This window comes from Mastomys coucha, unplaced genomic scaffold, assembly GCF_008632895.1.
Source record: "Mastomys coucha isolate ucsf_1 unplaced genomic scaffold, UCSF_Mcou_1 pScaffold13, whole genome shotgun sequence".
NCBI classification, from domain to species: Eukaryota; Metazoa; Chordata; class Mammalia; order Rodentia; family Muridae; genus Mastomys; species Mastomys coucha.
This window is the reverse complement of record NW_022196895.1, coordinates 10,388,208-10,405,058: the sequence shown is the minus strand read 5'-3', so window position 1 is coordinate 10,405,058 and position 16,851 is coordinate 10,388,208. Positions and strand designations below refer to the sequence as shown.

General features: G+C 42.4%; 1 protein-coding gene across 3 annotated transcripts in view; it reads left to right on the top strand.

Moving 5' to 3' along the window:
- Positions 1 to 16,851, top strand: part of Znf521 (zinc finger protein 521) — a 286,828-nt gene that overhangs the window by 240,854 nt on the left and 29,123 nt on the right. The window lies entirely within an intron of this gene.

The following is a 16,851-nucleotide window of genomic DNA, read 5'->3' as shown; positions in this document are numbered from 1 at the left end:
CTACAGCCACACTGTAATCCAGGACCCTCTCTGCCCCGTGAAACCTAGCTGTGTCTCCCTATTTTGACTATGTGTGGAGTGGGGGAAGAAAAATAGAGAGATGAAACTAATAAATGAATTTTAAAGTCTAAGAGCAATTATAAAAATATTCCAATACATAGAGGAATACTTGCTCAGTGCTTAAAACCAACAATAAATAACATTGACTGTAGTCATAATAGAATAGACACTTGATAGATTAGATTAGATAGATAGATGGATGGATAGATAGATAGATGATAGATAGATAGATAGATAGATAGATAGATAGATAGATAGATATAATAGATAGATGGACAGACAGACAGGTATAGGTAGATAATTTTACTTTTCATAATTGATGACAGACAGACAATTTCATTCTTCATACTTGATGTATGCCGCCTATTGGTTAAGCCTCCGCCCACTTGATGTCATAGATACTTGATGTTCCCATTACATTAGTGTTTCAGCTAAGGCATGATGGAGGTAAGCACACACAATGACAGCAGCCAATGAGCAGCAGGGATGGGTGCCAGTGAATAATCCCACAGTCTGAGTTGCATCCCCCCATCAAGTTTCACAGAACAAAGGGCTCTGTGAGACTGCCTGGCACAGGCTTTACCAACGCTTCTTTACCTGCTACAGTGGCAGTTGTTTTAGGTCCGTGGTAGAGGTCTATGTTTGCCCCGTGCACACTGTGTGGCTCCTCACTGAAGCAACTTCTACAGCACTAGGAAACATGACAGGTTACAAAACTGGACCTAGGAATGATCATAGTCCAAGTGCTGTAAGAACCTAAACCCTGCGTTAGAATAAAAGGATATTGAGAATAAAACAGTGTTTGACCACTCAGTATCTCCATGTTTATCAGAAATTTACATGCAAGCAAACAGGCCAGTGGGCTGAATTACCTCTGTGAAGTGCACTCGGGAAGAGGGATGTGGAAGTGGAGATTGTACGGTAGATGCTCTGAGCTGCCAGAGTGGGAGTGCACAGCCGCAGCAGGGGAGGTTTCGGTGTCGTTTGTGGTGTGTTACTATTGTGACTTAGGAAAGAAAGCAACATGCCACCGCTGGCCTTCATTTTCAACCTTTTTTTTTAAAAAAAAAAAAAACATCAATTAACGCAATCAAATGTAGTGCAGGGAAATCTAACTTTTTATTTATATTTCTCAGGGCCAAGGAGGGTTTGCTTGTTTTTATTCAACTGCAGACCTTGGAGCAGCACGGTCTATGGTTTTCTTGGTATTTTCCAAATCAACTCAGTAAGTTATATTTAACGGTCTATGTGAAACTCTCCGCGTGAGGAAGAGCAAACTGCCTTGTAACGGGTACCATTTGTGGGAGAACAAACAAGCCTGCCTAGTTTCATGCAGCTTGAAAATAACGGCGTTCTCCGTTGTAGAAACAGATTGTTGTTGTTGTTAATGAAATGAATCGTATCCGTTTTCTTACCCAAAACAGCGAGATCGCAAGATGTCATTTCTTCCTGAATTAGTTTGATTCTTCAGTACCACGTGTTCAACTAACTTAAATGAATTTTAAAAAAAAAGAACAGTGACAAGAAACTGAATATCATATTTTCATTCTCAATCTAACTTTAAAGAGACATTGAAATGAACCAACAAGATAGCCAGAAAGGTGTAAAATGGAAGCATGCTTTTGAGAGCTTTGTTGTGTTTCGCTGTGTCAAGTAAACATTAGCACTTGAAACTACTCACTGATTTCCTGCCTTCCACACCAAGGGTCCCAGGAAACCACCATTGATGAGCTACAAAAAAAAAAAAAAAAAAAAAAGAAAAGAGAAAAAGAAAAAAAGAAAAGAAAAAATCTTGGCTGCAAAGTGACATTTGCTTATTTTTCTTCCCCTCAATCAGAGCCCAAATGCAGATTTGAACCATACTTTACCAGTAATTACTGATGTGACTGAGCAAATCACTCATGCTCTTCCTGGGAAACAGTCTACCCTCTGAAGATTAACTGGCCTTTCGGTTTACACCCCCTCCCTCTGCCAGCCCATGTACACACTTTGGAAATTGTGAAAGATGTTTGAATATGAGTAGTAACCTTATCCTTACAGTCGTCCTCAGGTAGAGGTACAGTGAGGGGAATGTGGCTCAGAGCCAATGGAAGACAAGGAGTGCCCTCATTGTGGGGCTAAGAGAAGAGGCGTAAGTTTGACTTATATAGAAATTGTATTCAGCCTTTTGTGCTTAAAAGTTGTGTTGGCCTGCCCAGGGAGATTGGTGTCTTTCAGTAGATGAGATTATGTTTAGAACTAATTGAGTGACTTGGGGTCCAGTGTGACTACTTTGATTTGGAATTTCCCCACTGTTACCACTGCAATGATAACAGCATTGTTATCTCCATGACAAAGGAGAGATGCCCAGATTCTGAGCCCTGTGTCTCTCCTGTGCTGCCTTCTCCTACTTCTTCCCCTTCCCCCTCCCTTTCCCCTTTCCCTTCCTCTTCCCCTCTTCTTCCTCTTCCTCTTTCTCCTCCTCCTCTTTCTCCTTCTCCTCCTCTTCCTCCTCCTCTTCCTCCTCCTCCTCTTCCTCCTCCTTCTCCTTCTTTCTCTTCTTCTTTGGCCCAAGCTTTCCTTTTGAGAGCTGTCCCGTGATATCATCTATCATGTGGGTTGGAGAAGAAGGAGGGGACTTCCAGGAGTGTTACCCCACCCCCATCAGTCTCATAAGAAGACAATTGAATAAGACACTCTCTCCCTCCCTCCCTCTCCCTCCCCCTGTGCTTGTGTATGCTTGTGTGTATTCATGTTGGGTGTGTATGGCTATCACATGTAACTGAGTGTCCTGTATATGTGCACAGGTGTGTAAAGGCCCAGAGGAAAACCTCAGGTATCATTCTTCAACTCCCTGTTTTCCAGACTGGGCATCAAGTCTCAGGGATCCTCCTGTGTCTACCTCTCTGACATTTGGTTGATAGTGCCTGACACTATATCTACCTTTTTACATGGGTTCTGGGGATCTAAAACTGTTCCCTAGGCTTGCATGGCAAGCCTTTACCAGATGAACTGTCTCCCCAGCCCTATTCTTTATTCTTTGCAGTAGGTGGAGGCAACATTTAACTAAACTCTTTTCCTATTCCTGAGAATGTATTGTCATAGAGTAGTTTTTCTCTCAATATTAATACTTAGGTATACTCAGTAATGGCGATTAGTTTAAGATTGACTGAAAACATATTCAGTTTAGTTTTCTACACATTTCTATAATGTATTTAATCTGCATTTAGTGACTCTGATCAAATGTTTGGACTGCCTTTTCTCCAACAGTCAGGGATAGGACAAATCTGCTTGTTGGTAGAGATGAGGTCTTACCAGAAGTTATTTTTGCACCACAACCATTCTACCACCAAACTGCCTAATGGAGTAGCTTTTCTTTGGGTTATCAAGTATAAGAACTCTCATGCTGATCCTTGTCTGTCCAAGACTTTTGTGATGTGCTTTTTCAAGAAGGAAACTGTTAAATCGGGCAAATATAGCATACCTTCAGAAAGAACATCAACTTAGTGGTTGCAGACACCCTCATTCTACTTTAGATTGCTTAAGACAGCATTAGAATTCTGTGCTGATTGCACAATGCATCCTGAGGGCAATGTGGAGCCCATAAATATATAAAATGTGTAAGGCCATCAATAGACAGTTTAGTGACATTATCTCAATAGAGTTCCTTCTTATGTGGGGAGATTCATTATCTGCTTCCATTATATTGACACAGTATACAGTATTTAAAATTTTAAGACAGATCTTGAATGAGCTGTTTCCGGTTTTAGAAAAATTGTCATAAAGATAGGGGATTAAAAATTTATTGTGCCCAAAGCATCTTTATAATTTGGCATTATGGTCTGAGAAATATTTAATAGCTTTGCGGAAAGTAATATAAGAAATTATATCTGAGAAAGAGCTACCCGTCATGCTGTCGCTTTCTTCATTGAACAGATTCACACTTGCATCCGGCTACCCCTCGCTTTCCGGTGAGCTCTAGTCCTCACGGTCTTTAGCTTTAGTTTTTGACCTAAGAATTTGTCTTTCCTCTCCTGTCTTCACCACTCTGCATACACCACTCCTGCCTACCACCAGCTCTGACCTGTACATTATTCTTCTTGACTGATGGAAGCAGCAAGAAACAGAAGTTAGTATGAGTCGTCACTACGCCAGTAATAACATCTTGCCTTCAGTATAGAGTTCTGAGATATGCCGGTGCACTAATTTTCCTTATATATGTGAGCCACATGCTTTAGAAAATACATGTATTCTTGGTATTTGCCCAAATACTCAATTTAGAATGATTCAAGTATGTGAGTAAGTATATGTAGGTCTAGACATGCAGTCATTTTTTTTGCATCCAAGTAATTCTAATTCTATAAAGGAGACCTCAAACTCAGCTTCCACAGAGATTCAAGTAATGGTTTAACTAAATTGTTGGTTTACTACCATTTAGGGAAAATCTCTAGATGTAGCCACTAATTCACAAGTTGTACAATCAGAAATGTTTCTTTCTTTCAGGCTCATAGATCAGACCCAGTTGGAGAATCTGGAGATAGTGGGGGTGGGGCAGAGTATGGGGCAGAACAGGGGTGGGAGATGACATAGCTTCAACTCTCCATTATCAAGAGTTTTAGTTCTTCCACAGGTCTTACATACTAGCTTTCATTTCTGGTAGGAGAAAAGGAGCTTGGAGATATGGTTGCTTAGGACAAGGAGCTCAGTGGGGCCATGTGGCATAGAAATATCAACAGCTTTTTGCACAGCAATAATAGAATTAGACCCTAGCCCTCTAAGCCTAATCCTAACCTCTAACCCCTAACCCTAGCCCGTTGTTTGATAAACAATACAAACTTCTATACTTAAGGAACAGAGATTTTGTGTATGCATGTGTGTGTATGTGTGCATATATGTGCATGCATGTGTGTGTGTGTGTGTGCGCATGCGCGCGCGCACACACTTGCATGTGTTGTGTGTACCCGTGTGCACGTCCATATGTAAGCATGTGTGTGAGCATGCATGTGTGTGTGAATATGTGTGTACTGTGTGTGCATATGTGCTTATGCTGTATACACATGTGCTCATTGTATACAGGTGCATATGCCCATGTATATGTAGGGGAAAGGCAGAGGTCAATGTCAGGATGTATTTCTCTGCCATTCTTGACTTTATTTTTTGAAGCACGAGGTCTCTCACTGAACCTGAAGCTTGCTGTTTCAGATAAGCAGGCCATCAAGTCCCTTGGATCCATCCCTTTCTTCACTATCCCACATCTCCATCCCTAGCACCAGGCCTGGTTCTAATCTAGATGCTGGAAGTACCAACCCCGGCCCTAAGCTTGTGTTGTAAGCACTCTCCAATGGGCCGTCTTCCCAGGTCCAAATTCATTTTTAAGTAACGGTTTAGTGTTGGAGTCCTGGGCTTGAGGATGTTTAGATTCTTTTGTTGCTCCTCTTCATGGGCATGCTAGGTATTATCTCTTGCTTCAATCTTTTCTCATCATTTAGACAAGTCTAAATGCCTTGCCCTTAAGGCCCCTTCCAACCTTGAAATCTCCCATTTTAGCTAAGTTGAAGAACTGATTTTCTTAGATTCTCCAACACTTTCTGAGTTTACTGATTAACGAAGATTTTACATTTTTTTAAAAAGCAAAATGTTCCATGGTCTCTCAAAGTGCTTGGGCCAACAGCTGCTCGATTGTGAAGTATATATTAGAACAATTCTTAGCAAATGTGTGGTAGTAAATAGTTTCCGGCCCACTGTGTTCTGTCTTTGCACTTCCATTTGCCGCATTGCATTTCTGATTTCTCTGAGCACTGGGAACAGTCCTTGTTTGGAAAGATGCTAAGCACCTTAGAATAGTTCTATATCCTCCCCCATTTTTCTCAAGTATAAAAGCCTCATCCAGGACATAGCCTGCAAGAAGATACTGCCGTGGATTACCATACTACACACCAGGTTTTCTTTTAAATGTGTGGCTGCAGTATTTTCCTTTGCTAATATATTTTGACATCTCCTTGTTGTAACCTGCTGTTCTCTTTAATTGCTTATTGTTATTAATTATATAGTGGTAGCGTAGCTGGCTGCTTGAGCCACTTGGCTGTAAAGAAATCCATTCTTCATTATTGCTGTTGAAGCGACAGAAAATTGCCAGCATTCTGCCCGGAGATGAATGCTGTGTGCTCACATCCAGTAACACCTCCCAGTCTGTCTGTCTGCTGCGGTTCTCATCTGTGCTGGAGACCCCTCTCATTGCTCTAATCCTCTTGTTTAGTTTAGTTTTGTTTAGTTCCTTGGTCACCCGCCTTCCTAGTGGAGTGGATGTGTTCTCAGTACTCTGTGTCCCGTCTAAGTAGCCAGCTTTTCTTTCCTCCCCATGACTGCCCCATCAGCTTTCCCTCTCCAGAGTTTCCCCTCTCACAGCTTTGTTACATATGCATCTCAATTTAAATTGTTAGTGCTGATTGGGCATTACCTTGACACACCCCCACCTTTCTGGGAGAGTGATCATGAGACCCTTAAAAACAGCTGTAACCCCTCTTCTCACACAGTGATCAGATGTACATAGAATTCAAGATATGAATGAGTGAGTGAGTGAGTGAGTGAATGAATGAATGAATAAATAAATAAAGTAATGTCCCAACCTGAGGCTGTGGGTTTACCCACATCTTGCCACATCTGACAGCTGCAGTGTCTTGAAATTTAGACATAATTTAGGATATCCAATCCCACAGCTGCCTGTGCCATGGAGCAGCCAGACCAGTGTGCCCCTCTGCCTTCTGGCAGCATGACATTAAATTCACACTAGTTAAGCTAACTTAAATTGAGCCTCCTTGAACCTTCCTAAATAAAACTAGTGGCCTTAATTACAATCAGGCAATTTAAAGGTTATGGAGCTCTAACTAGTACCGCAGTATATCACTTTAATAATGCACAGGAAAATTTCTCTGAGGGGTGGCCTCCTCTGATTAGGAGAAGGCAAGCTTCACATTTCCAATAAACTGTTTTTAGAAATCTTACTGCGTTTATGGCGCATTACCTTCTTCTATTCTTCAAGGCCAAGTTCCTGAGGTCACACCAAAAGAACAATAAAAATTCCACTCATTTGCAAATACCATACAGGATTGTGACTGTTTTTTTTTTTTTTCTTCACATTTTCCTGCTTAATGGTTTCCTAACATTGCCTGCAAGGAGGAAGAGGAAAAAAACCCATCCCCTTCCACATACATGTGCTATCACAGACACAATTTGTAGTTTGGGATAAATTTAGATTCTGAACACCATAGTAAGGCAAAGATGTCGGCTTTGCACTAAGTAATCAATCAAATAGTTTCTTATGAAATAGTTTCTTACAAGGATAATTAGCTTCAAAATGCCAGAGCAGAGGCCAGAGAGATGGCTCAGCAGTTAAAAGCACTGGCTACTCTTGCAAAGGACCCAGGTTCAGTTTTGAATGCCAACATGGTGGTTCACAACTGTCTGTAACTCCAGTTTCAGGGCATCCGACACCCTCTTCTGACCTCCAGGCACAAGAAACCCGTTAAACAAAATAAAAGGAATTCATTCTTTGAGGCTGGGGAGATAGATAGATGGCTTAGTGGTGAAGAGCCCTTGCTGCAATTCCAGAGAGGAGTAGACCTTGGTCTCCAGCTCTGGTGTAGCTGAACATTTACCTGGAACTCCCGCTTCAGATGTACTCCTATGCCAGACACCCACCCACCGATGCACACACATACATTTAGTTAAAAACGTAAAACATTTCCTCTTAAAAATGCCCCACCGTCTGTATTCCTGAACCCAGGGATATTTGGGAAAATGCTTGTAGAACCTTGCTTCATTTCTTTTGTCTGACTTGTTTTTCTTTTTCTGTCTTTTTTTTTTTTTTTAAATCATCTGTACTACCAGGCTATGCTTTCTAACAAAGATAAACAGCTTTTCAGTGTTTAGAGAGTTTTTCCACATAGCTAGTGGCTTTACGCCAAGCAGTAGAAGATTTCTTTTTTTTTTAAGAAGCGAAAGAAAAGGCCCTGACCCTTGCCACAAGCCCAGTACCATGGCACTGCACAAGCATTCCTGATAGATGCCGCTCCTGGCCCACAGTTGCCATGGCTGCCCACTGCCATGTGGGTGAGTGATGACTGCTGCACCTCTTGGTTCGCAAGGATGTTTTCCCCAGAGATTTAACAGCCCAGCAGGTCGTATTTAGTTTATTATGCATGAACCCCTTCCAATGGTATCAGTTATGTTTTGGGGTTTGGTTTTTTTTTTTTTCTTCTCTGTTGTTTTTTGCTTTGCTTTGCTATGCTTTGGCTTGGTGCTTGAAGGTAAATTTACCTGTGCTGCTACAACAACCAGTAGACTACAGGCAAGGACATGGATAGGCGTTTGATGTCAAACAAGAGAATGTGCGTGCAAACAGCATGGTAAATCCATATGACTGTTTTAATTAAAAGAATGGAGTGTTGTATCACAGGAATGTCAACTGTTGGGAAAGCTTGTTTAGTCCCTGGAAGACAGCACACTGGTTGTCTTATAAGCATGGGGACCTGACTGTAGACCCTAGAGCACAAGTCCTTGAATAGATGTGGCGGTACACCCATATCAGTGCTACAGGGGCAAGATGGAGCCCTGGGATTAGCTGGCCAGCCATCAGTCCTGTAGTTAGTCAGAGACCCTGACTCGAAGATCAAAATACATGGAGTTCCTGAGGAAGCCAAGGGTGACCTCTGCTTACACACACACACACACACACACATACACACACATGTGCACACAAAGTCATACCTGTACTTGCCCACACAGATACACACATGCCCATACAAACACACACCAAAAAAGAAAGAACCTTTGTTTTTCTGTCATGGAATATAGTACAGAGACTTCCCTGTGACCTATGGCAAAAAAGTGTCCTGTTTATGTATGACCTGTGTACTATTCTAGGGTTGCAGCATGGATCAGTGAATCAAAGCATACACTTGCCCTTCTGCATCTTGCAGTATTCTATGAACTGGTGAAACATCATTCCCATGCTGCCTTAGCTGGAAGATACCCTAGGCCACTGAACTCCCTCCTAGGCCTAGCAGGAAAATGAAGAACATTCTTGAGTAGTGAAGAGCCCTGTCTCTGGTTTCACCAGACACCAAACTCACTATGCAAAGTGCAAGTCATGATGTTGGCCTTGCGCTTCTGCCCTTATGGGGGGAGAGAGAGAGGCAGAGGCAGAGAGAGGGAGAGGGAGCGGGAACAGGAGGGGGTGGGGAGGGAATATGAGTCTTAAAACAGGTAAAGAGAAACTTTTCAAGAAAGTGTTTCTTTCCAGTGCCATCTTCATGGCCACTGATCCCTTTCCAGCTGACACAGAAGTGTCTCCTCTGCCAAAGCTTTGTAACAAGATGCAGATTTGTGAGAGCAGGGAGCATCCATTCAGACCTAGCAGGTGCCTTTCAAGCTTGCCTGTTCTCCATCCCCACTCTCATTCTTGCACATTTGTTTGCATTGAATTTATTTGACTGTATGACTGTGTGGGTGGGGCTGGGGGTAACTGCCCCTGTGTGAGGAGACCAGAGGTCAGCCTTAGGTGTTCTTCAGGAGCTAGTCATCTTGTCGTTTGAGTCAGGGTGTCTCACTGGGACCTAGGGCTAACTGGCCTGTGAACTCTAAGAATCTACCTATTTCTACTCCCTTAGCCCTGGGGTTACAAGTACATGCTAGCACATCCAATGCTTTTTAAAGAAATTTTAAGTCTCTGTCTTTATCTGTCTCTCTTTGTATGTGTGTGTTTGTGTGTGTGTGTGTGTGTGTGTGTGTGTGTTTCTGTGTCTGTGTGTGTCCACAAGAGTTCAGGTGCAGGTGACCACTGAAGTATCAAGTGTCAGATTACAAGCAGTTATAATCCCCCTTATATGGGTGCAAGAAATTGAACTGGGGTCCTCTGCAAGACAAGTATGGGCTCTTAGCTGCCGGGCCCTCTCTCTAGCCTGACTTTGTACCCCGTTCTGGGAAATGAGCTCAGGCTTGCTCATGCAGCAGATACTTTGTTAGCAGCCACCTCCAGGCTAAGAAATGTGTACTTCCTTCTTCTTAGCTTGCTTAAGAATGCTTTTTTTGGGGGGGTGGGGGGTGGAGGGGTAGGAGCTCACTACAAAGTTTTCCAATAACTTTTGTTGTTTAATCAAAGCATTAAAGAGTAAAGTTCTGTCCCTTTAAATCTCCTTTGCAACTCCATATGTTTGCACCGAGACTTTGGCTGTGAGGCCCATGTTTAAATTCACAAAGAGGAAAAGAAATCACTGGCTGTGCCAGGGCATCGGTCAGGTTGGAAAGTTATCTTACTCCATGTGCTTGTTCCTGGCCTCCACTTCTGCCCAAACAGCACTGCCGAGTGCTCACGCTTCAAGGAGAGCTCCCTTTTCAGTGGTTTTGTTTTTTTTTCTTTTTAATTATTATTATATTTTAAACAACATCCCAATGTTTTCCTCCTCCGTGAGAATATCCTAATAGGTATTCGTGCACACAAATGGTAATAACAGCCACGACATTGGACAGTATTGCATCTCAGAGCAGCTAAAATCCCCCTGCCTGCCTTTCCTGCCCCATCCACCTGGACCCCCTGTGAGTTTCCAAGCTGCTGATGTTTCCAGGGCTCTGGGCAGCCCCTGGGCTCTCTAATTCTGCTGGGTACTATGCAGCCTACCCCTGTTGAATCATTTCCTGCTCCCGTCCTGCTGATAATGAGAAATTCAAGACAGGAAACAACAGTGTCAGAACCAGTGGCTTTGCTTAGAAAGTCCAAAAGCATCGCAGCTTTTAGACTACTACTGGCAAACAAACAAACAAACAAATCAAACCATCAGGACATAAGTCACACGGAGCCTTGCACCTTGCAAGTCTCCTTGCAGTATTCTGTGGCTTGGGCATAAGGGATGCGTAGCGTTCGACTCTCCTTGGGATGCCTGTGGCTTAGGCACTTTGTGCATAGAGGCCGCTGGTGTTCGGTTGCTCAGATTCTCGGGGCTCTTTCCTTTATGTATTATCAGAAGTCCTGTCCTTAATATACCATGCCCTTTCTCAATGGCTTGGGAATACTGACAGAAGCAAATCCCACCATATTGCCAGTGAGAAAGCTTTCCGAAAGTATTGGTCAGGCGATGTTCATTTTCATGTTAAATTGTTCCAAAGAATAAATAAGGCCAGAACTTCCTAAGTGGTAGGAAGGGAAAAAAAAATGCTCATACACTGTTTGGTTCTCTCCTATTCTGCCTTACTTCAGGGGCTTAATGACTAATCTACCGGCGGACTTTAAAGCCTAAGCCGTATTCTCCACTGCCAAATTAGCACCTTGGTGTGTTTATGTTACAGTTGTGAAATATGTGTAGTGTGTAATGCAACAAATTATTGTGGCCAGAGTGCCAGGGACCTGAGGAAGAATGGGATGGCTGCGTGCGTGGCAAATTGCAGTGCGGGCTGCCTATTTTTCTAGGGTGATTTCCTGCCTGATTTCCAGGGTGAGCCAGTGTAGCCGAGGGCTGGGTTTGTCATGTACGCCTTTGCTTTGTCAGTCCTCAGACCCCTGGCTTATAAATGTGTGCTTGGAAATTAACTCAGGGAAGAAGCAAAGCAAAGCAAAGCGTGGCGGGGCTGAAGGTGGGTGTTGGGAATTGGTTTAGGGTATGGTTTTCTCGGATTTTAAAAAATAATGTGTGTAAGCATAGAGCGGCGCACACATTTGAACTGGGGGCACAAATTACAACTTGGGGGCATCTGGTTTCTCTGCTTGGATTCTGAGGGTGGAGTTCACTTCCTGACAGGTCAGAGCTTTGCAAGGATAGCGCCTGTCACGTGATGATCGGTGCATGGGAGAGGATTTTAGATTTCTGTAGTAGAAGAATGTGAAAAGGATCCTTCCAGCCAGGGTCAAGGGTAAATAGAAGGGTCCTACTTATAAACCCTTACAAATTGGTCCTCAGTAATGACCCTGGTGCTGATGAGATACGTAAACCAGGTCCCCAGTGGTTTCTGAGATAACAGCAGCATGGAACTCAGCCACTGAACATTTGCTTGCAACCGCTTTAGATTTTTGTTTTTTATTGGAGGAAAGGGGGTATAAACACGGGCACACAACCCGTAGGCTGCTGAGGCGGTCATCATTGTCTAAAGCTCATTCTGAAATGTCAGTGTCTTGAGTTAGACTCACAGTGGCCATGTTGGAACCTATAACTTGAGTCATGCTTGAGCACCCAAATGTTGACTGTTATCTCATTGCTGTGGCACAGCTAGCTGATTAAGAGTCATGGGTCCAGAACAGGCTTTGGAGAGAAAGAACCACTCGCCTTTTGTTGAGAAAGAAGTAGTGTTTTCTTGGAGCAGAACGTTCGCCCCAATTCCTCCTGCTTCTCACTCAGGCAGTGAGGTGGCACAGCAATTGCACATGCAGGCTCCTTCCTTGGAACCTTTAATATGGTAATAAATATTTACATGAGTATGAGACTCTTCTGTAGACTTGATTCATGTTTACATTTATGTTCGAGTTTACACAAAGATTAGCAAGTGAGAATAATTGTTTTAGCTCTGACTTCTATACATGTGACATTATTTCTCAATTATGCTTAAGCATCCTAGCCAGCAATGCTATTCATGGGCCTCTAGTTTGTGCTCAGAAAGGAGAGGGCCACGCTGACATTTTACCCATGTCACTGGGTACCCGCACAACTGCAGCAGTGCAAGCTTTGGGGTTTGTGTGCCTTGTAAAGTGAGCCAGGCTGAGGAGGAGCGTTCTTCTTTGGCTGACTAATTTGCACTCTGCGGTCTTATTCTCCCTTTCCTAGCACTGATTTATGCTGTCATGGTTTTTTGACTAGAATTCTTTCCAGGCACAATGTGCAACATTTGTATTTTTCTAGACTCTATCATTTTGCTCATTTTCTGTCAACCTTTTAGCTGTGATGATTCCAATATTGTAATCAATCTTTATTGATAGGACACAGAAAGGATGCTTCTCTCTCTCCCTCCCCTCTCACTCTCCCTTCTTCCCTCCTTCCCGTCCTCCTTCAGAGTAACATATAGAGATAAACTACAAGTATCGTAGAAAGTCTGGAGAATGTAGATAAGCAGAAACCATGGATGGAAGCATCTAGAAGTTTCATCCAAAGATCCCACCTATAACTCTTCATTAAAAAAATAGGGCTGTGCTAGCCTATTATAGCCTTAATGAAATATTGTAATGGTTATTAAGTCAATTGACTCTGAATCTCTTTTTAATAAATGAGTCAGACTGTGTTATCCAATTACTGTCAGCTGCTACCTTTCCAGAGAGGAGAAATGGTGATTTTGATTGAATTTTTAAGCTCTTTGGCACCTTTAAGGGGGAGGAAGCAAGGTGCAAGTTCTGGCTTCAGGGCAGATCCCACTTGAAATTGAAATTGGAGGTGTTGATAGTATTGCTTCATGAACATCAGCTACTCGGAGGAACACCTTTTTTTTTTTTGTTTTTTTTTTTTTTTTTTGCAAGGAAATGGCCTTTAATGCAGATATAGTCCTTTAACAGTGAGATGGTGCTGTTGACCATACAGCTGAACGCAGAACTCATGAGGGCAAATTCAGCAGCGTCCCCGAATGCAGCTGCTTTTGCAGTTCTCCTTATCAAGGAGTTGAGTTAGAATTCTCAAATCTCTGTCTCTCCTTGTAGTGAAGAAAGAAAGTGTATAGCCCTCAGTAGACAAAGTTGTTTGGGTCCCTGTCTTGACTTCCTAAGCTCCTGCTTTTGAATCATTGCTTCTCAGCTGGTGGTCCAGATATGGAGACATTTGAGGGACCCAGAGCCTCTACTTCCTGACTCCCTCAAATGGAATGAGCCAGAGTGACAAGCCTCACAAAGCCTAGCTCTCTTGGCTTCTCGGTTATCAACTGTGCTCCCTTTAAACCGAGATCATCACTGAAGCTGTCTGCAGGCTTGTGGTCACAGTGACAACCGAGAAAAGTATCTAATGCAGCCCCCTACCCGCTTGTCCCAGAGCCAGCCCTGTCCTGATGATCCACATGAGGATGCTGGGGGGCGGGGGGAACTGTGGTGAAGGGAGAGAGCAGAGGAACGGGTGAGGATTCTTCCTGTCTGCTAGAACATCAGATCTCACTGAGATGGCCGAAGAGCAATTGATGGATCTCCCTCCTACTCAAATAACTTGGGAGATCCATTTATTGGAAAAAAAAACCTCACTGTTTAACCTACAAATAGAAGGAAATTGAACTTGCAATATTTTTTCAATAGTATAATATGCTTTAAAATTGTAAAAATACCTCTCAAGAATGCTTGCTACGATTGCTGTCATGGGTATTACTTAATAACTCCGCAAACAAAGGGTATAATCTGTGAAGAATAGCTCTGTGCTAGTGACACATAAGTCACTCCACGGCTGACTGTTGCCATTCTTGTTTCATTTGACTAAATTTAAATCATTTAGCTTTGGGGGACTGCTTTACTCTGGGCTAGAAAAAAAGAGAAAATGGGTGCGGACATGTTTCTCGCACTCAAACATATCCTACCCAATTTTGTTTTGTTAATTTTACATATAAAGTGTGAGTAGTCAAAGGGGGGACTGTCACATTCAAAAGCATCTTAACTTGCAGAATTCCCTCTATGTCCACATACAGTCAGAAGCTATCCTTAAGGGAAGACCGAAGCAGGACTGGTCATGTGACTTAACAGGTTGCTAGTCAAGGAACCCAGGCTCACACCCAAGGCTACTCCTTGGCTCTCATGGACAAAAAGAAATGGGGAGGAAGAAAATTATTAGTTGCCATTTTTCTCCCCTGTGCTTATTGGTCACAATGTAAAAAAACAGACATAAGTTTTAAATGGTGTTGTGACATTAAAACTTCAATATCCTCTTACTCTTCAACATATACAGTATTTAGGAAATTTTATTTTTTTATTTATTTTTATTTATTTATTTATTTGAGAAACTTGGCAAATACTTTTGGTTATATTTGATTCAGTTCTCTGCAATAAATAGTGTTCTTTATATCTCTTAATGACTGAAATCTAGAAAAATTTTGGTGACTTTAAGATTTAAAAGAAAAGAAGAGATTAAAAAAAGAACAATTGATCTTACATAATCCCTAAAGCTTTTTGTATAACCCCTTGTCATGTCAGTAGGCACAATTAAACTTCTTCTTACATAATTATAATCAAGGAGTTTGCTGTGCCACCCAAATAGAGAGTGGATTTTTATCTCCTGTGAAATGTAGACTGTACTGGGGGCTTAATTAGTGCTTTGCTTTCTCCTTGTACAAATTCTTGTCCTCTGCTTCTGAAGACTCATACTTGTGTGAGAAGAAAGATTAGGAATACAAATAGGGTGATTTCACTCCTAGTTAGCTAATAATAATTCCCTTTGTAATTGGACCTTCGTATTGTCGGATCCCAACTAGCGAAGCACCTATACGGAAATTTGCCTTTTGAATGGAGGAAATGCCTTTGCTTTATTTTAGTTTAAATTTGCTGTTCCCTGGGTATAAATATAATCTCACACTCTTGGTCCTAGCATGTCTGCCTCTTAGAAACATCTCTAACTTTTACAGATAGAAGATAGACATATTGCATAATAACAGGAAGGTCAGAGTATAACCTCTGACCCTTGCTCTTCATAACAAGTCATCGTGGGGATAGCAGGTGTGTGGCATAGCTTGTCTATAAGTTCGTGAACCCATAGAACAAACTGCCTGTGGCCTGTGTCTAAGTTCTGACTCCTTTAATTATTATTAGCCTTTCTGACTCAGAGAAAAGTTCTACATTCTCTGGGTCATGCCTTTCTCATCTGTCAAGTGGGCGTAATAATAGCATTTCTCATGAGTTGTTGTGAGGTTGCATGGATTCGCATTTGCAGACGAGTAGGATAGTTCAGGAAGCCCAGTAAGCTGCGCCCCTCCCAGGATTGTTAGCTTAGTGAAGGTGATGCTTCCTTGCTGGACTGTGGACTCTTAATACAGCAATCGTCAGCCAATCAACATGGTTCTACTACCAACTTCTGATGTCTAAGGATCTAAAACTTGTCAAAAGTGAGCCTGGATCTCAGAAAAGTAGAGATGAGACAGATAGGTGGAGAGAAGCCAGGGACAAAATTAGAACTGTCAAGCAAAGCTGAGTGGGCAGTGACCTGGGGTTGGATGTGATGGGCTAAGACTGAGAAGCAGAGGAAAGAACATCCGTAAAGTGAAAACATTCCATTTCAGAATCGCCAGAGCAGGATGCAACAGAAAAGTCTATTTCAGAAGAACACCGCAGAGAACCTGTGGTCAGGGATAGAAGCTTCTACAGTCCTCCAGGCAAAGCAGAGATGAGCTGAGGACGAAGCCATTTCACTTTCCTATTGGTTCTTTATTTGGGGTCTTTGGAAATACAGAGCCCATAAAATCATGATCATTAAAACAGAAACCTTGCTATCGACACACTAAAAGCCTCAAAGTAAAATTTGATTTCTGGCTATTGACTTTTAAATTTTAGAAATATCTTAAATTACTATAAACTCCATAGTAATGTAAGATGACTAGAACCCACTATTACATGTTTGCAGAGCAGACATTACAGGGTGGTGTGGCTACACATGAGTCCATATTTATATTTGGCGATAGCAAGAGCTTGCAATGAAAGGTATCCTTGCGGGGCTGGTGAGATGGCTCAGCGGTTAAGAGCACTGACTGCTCTTCTGAAGGTCCTGAGTTCAAATCCCAGCAACCACATGGTGGCTCACAACCATCTGTAATGAGATCTGATGCCCTCTTCTGGAGTGTCTGAAGACAGCTACAGTGTACTTACATGTATTAAATAAATAAATC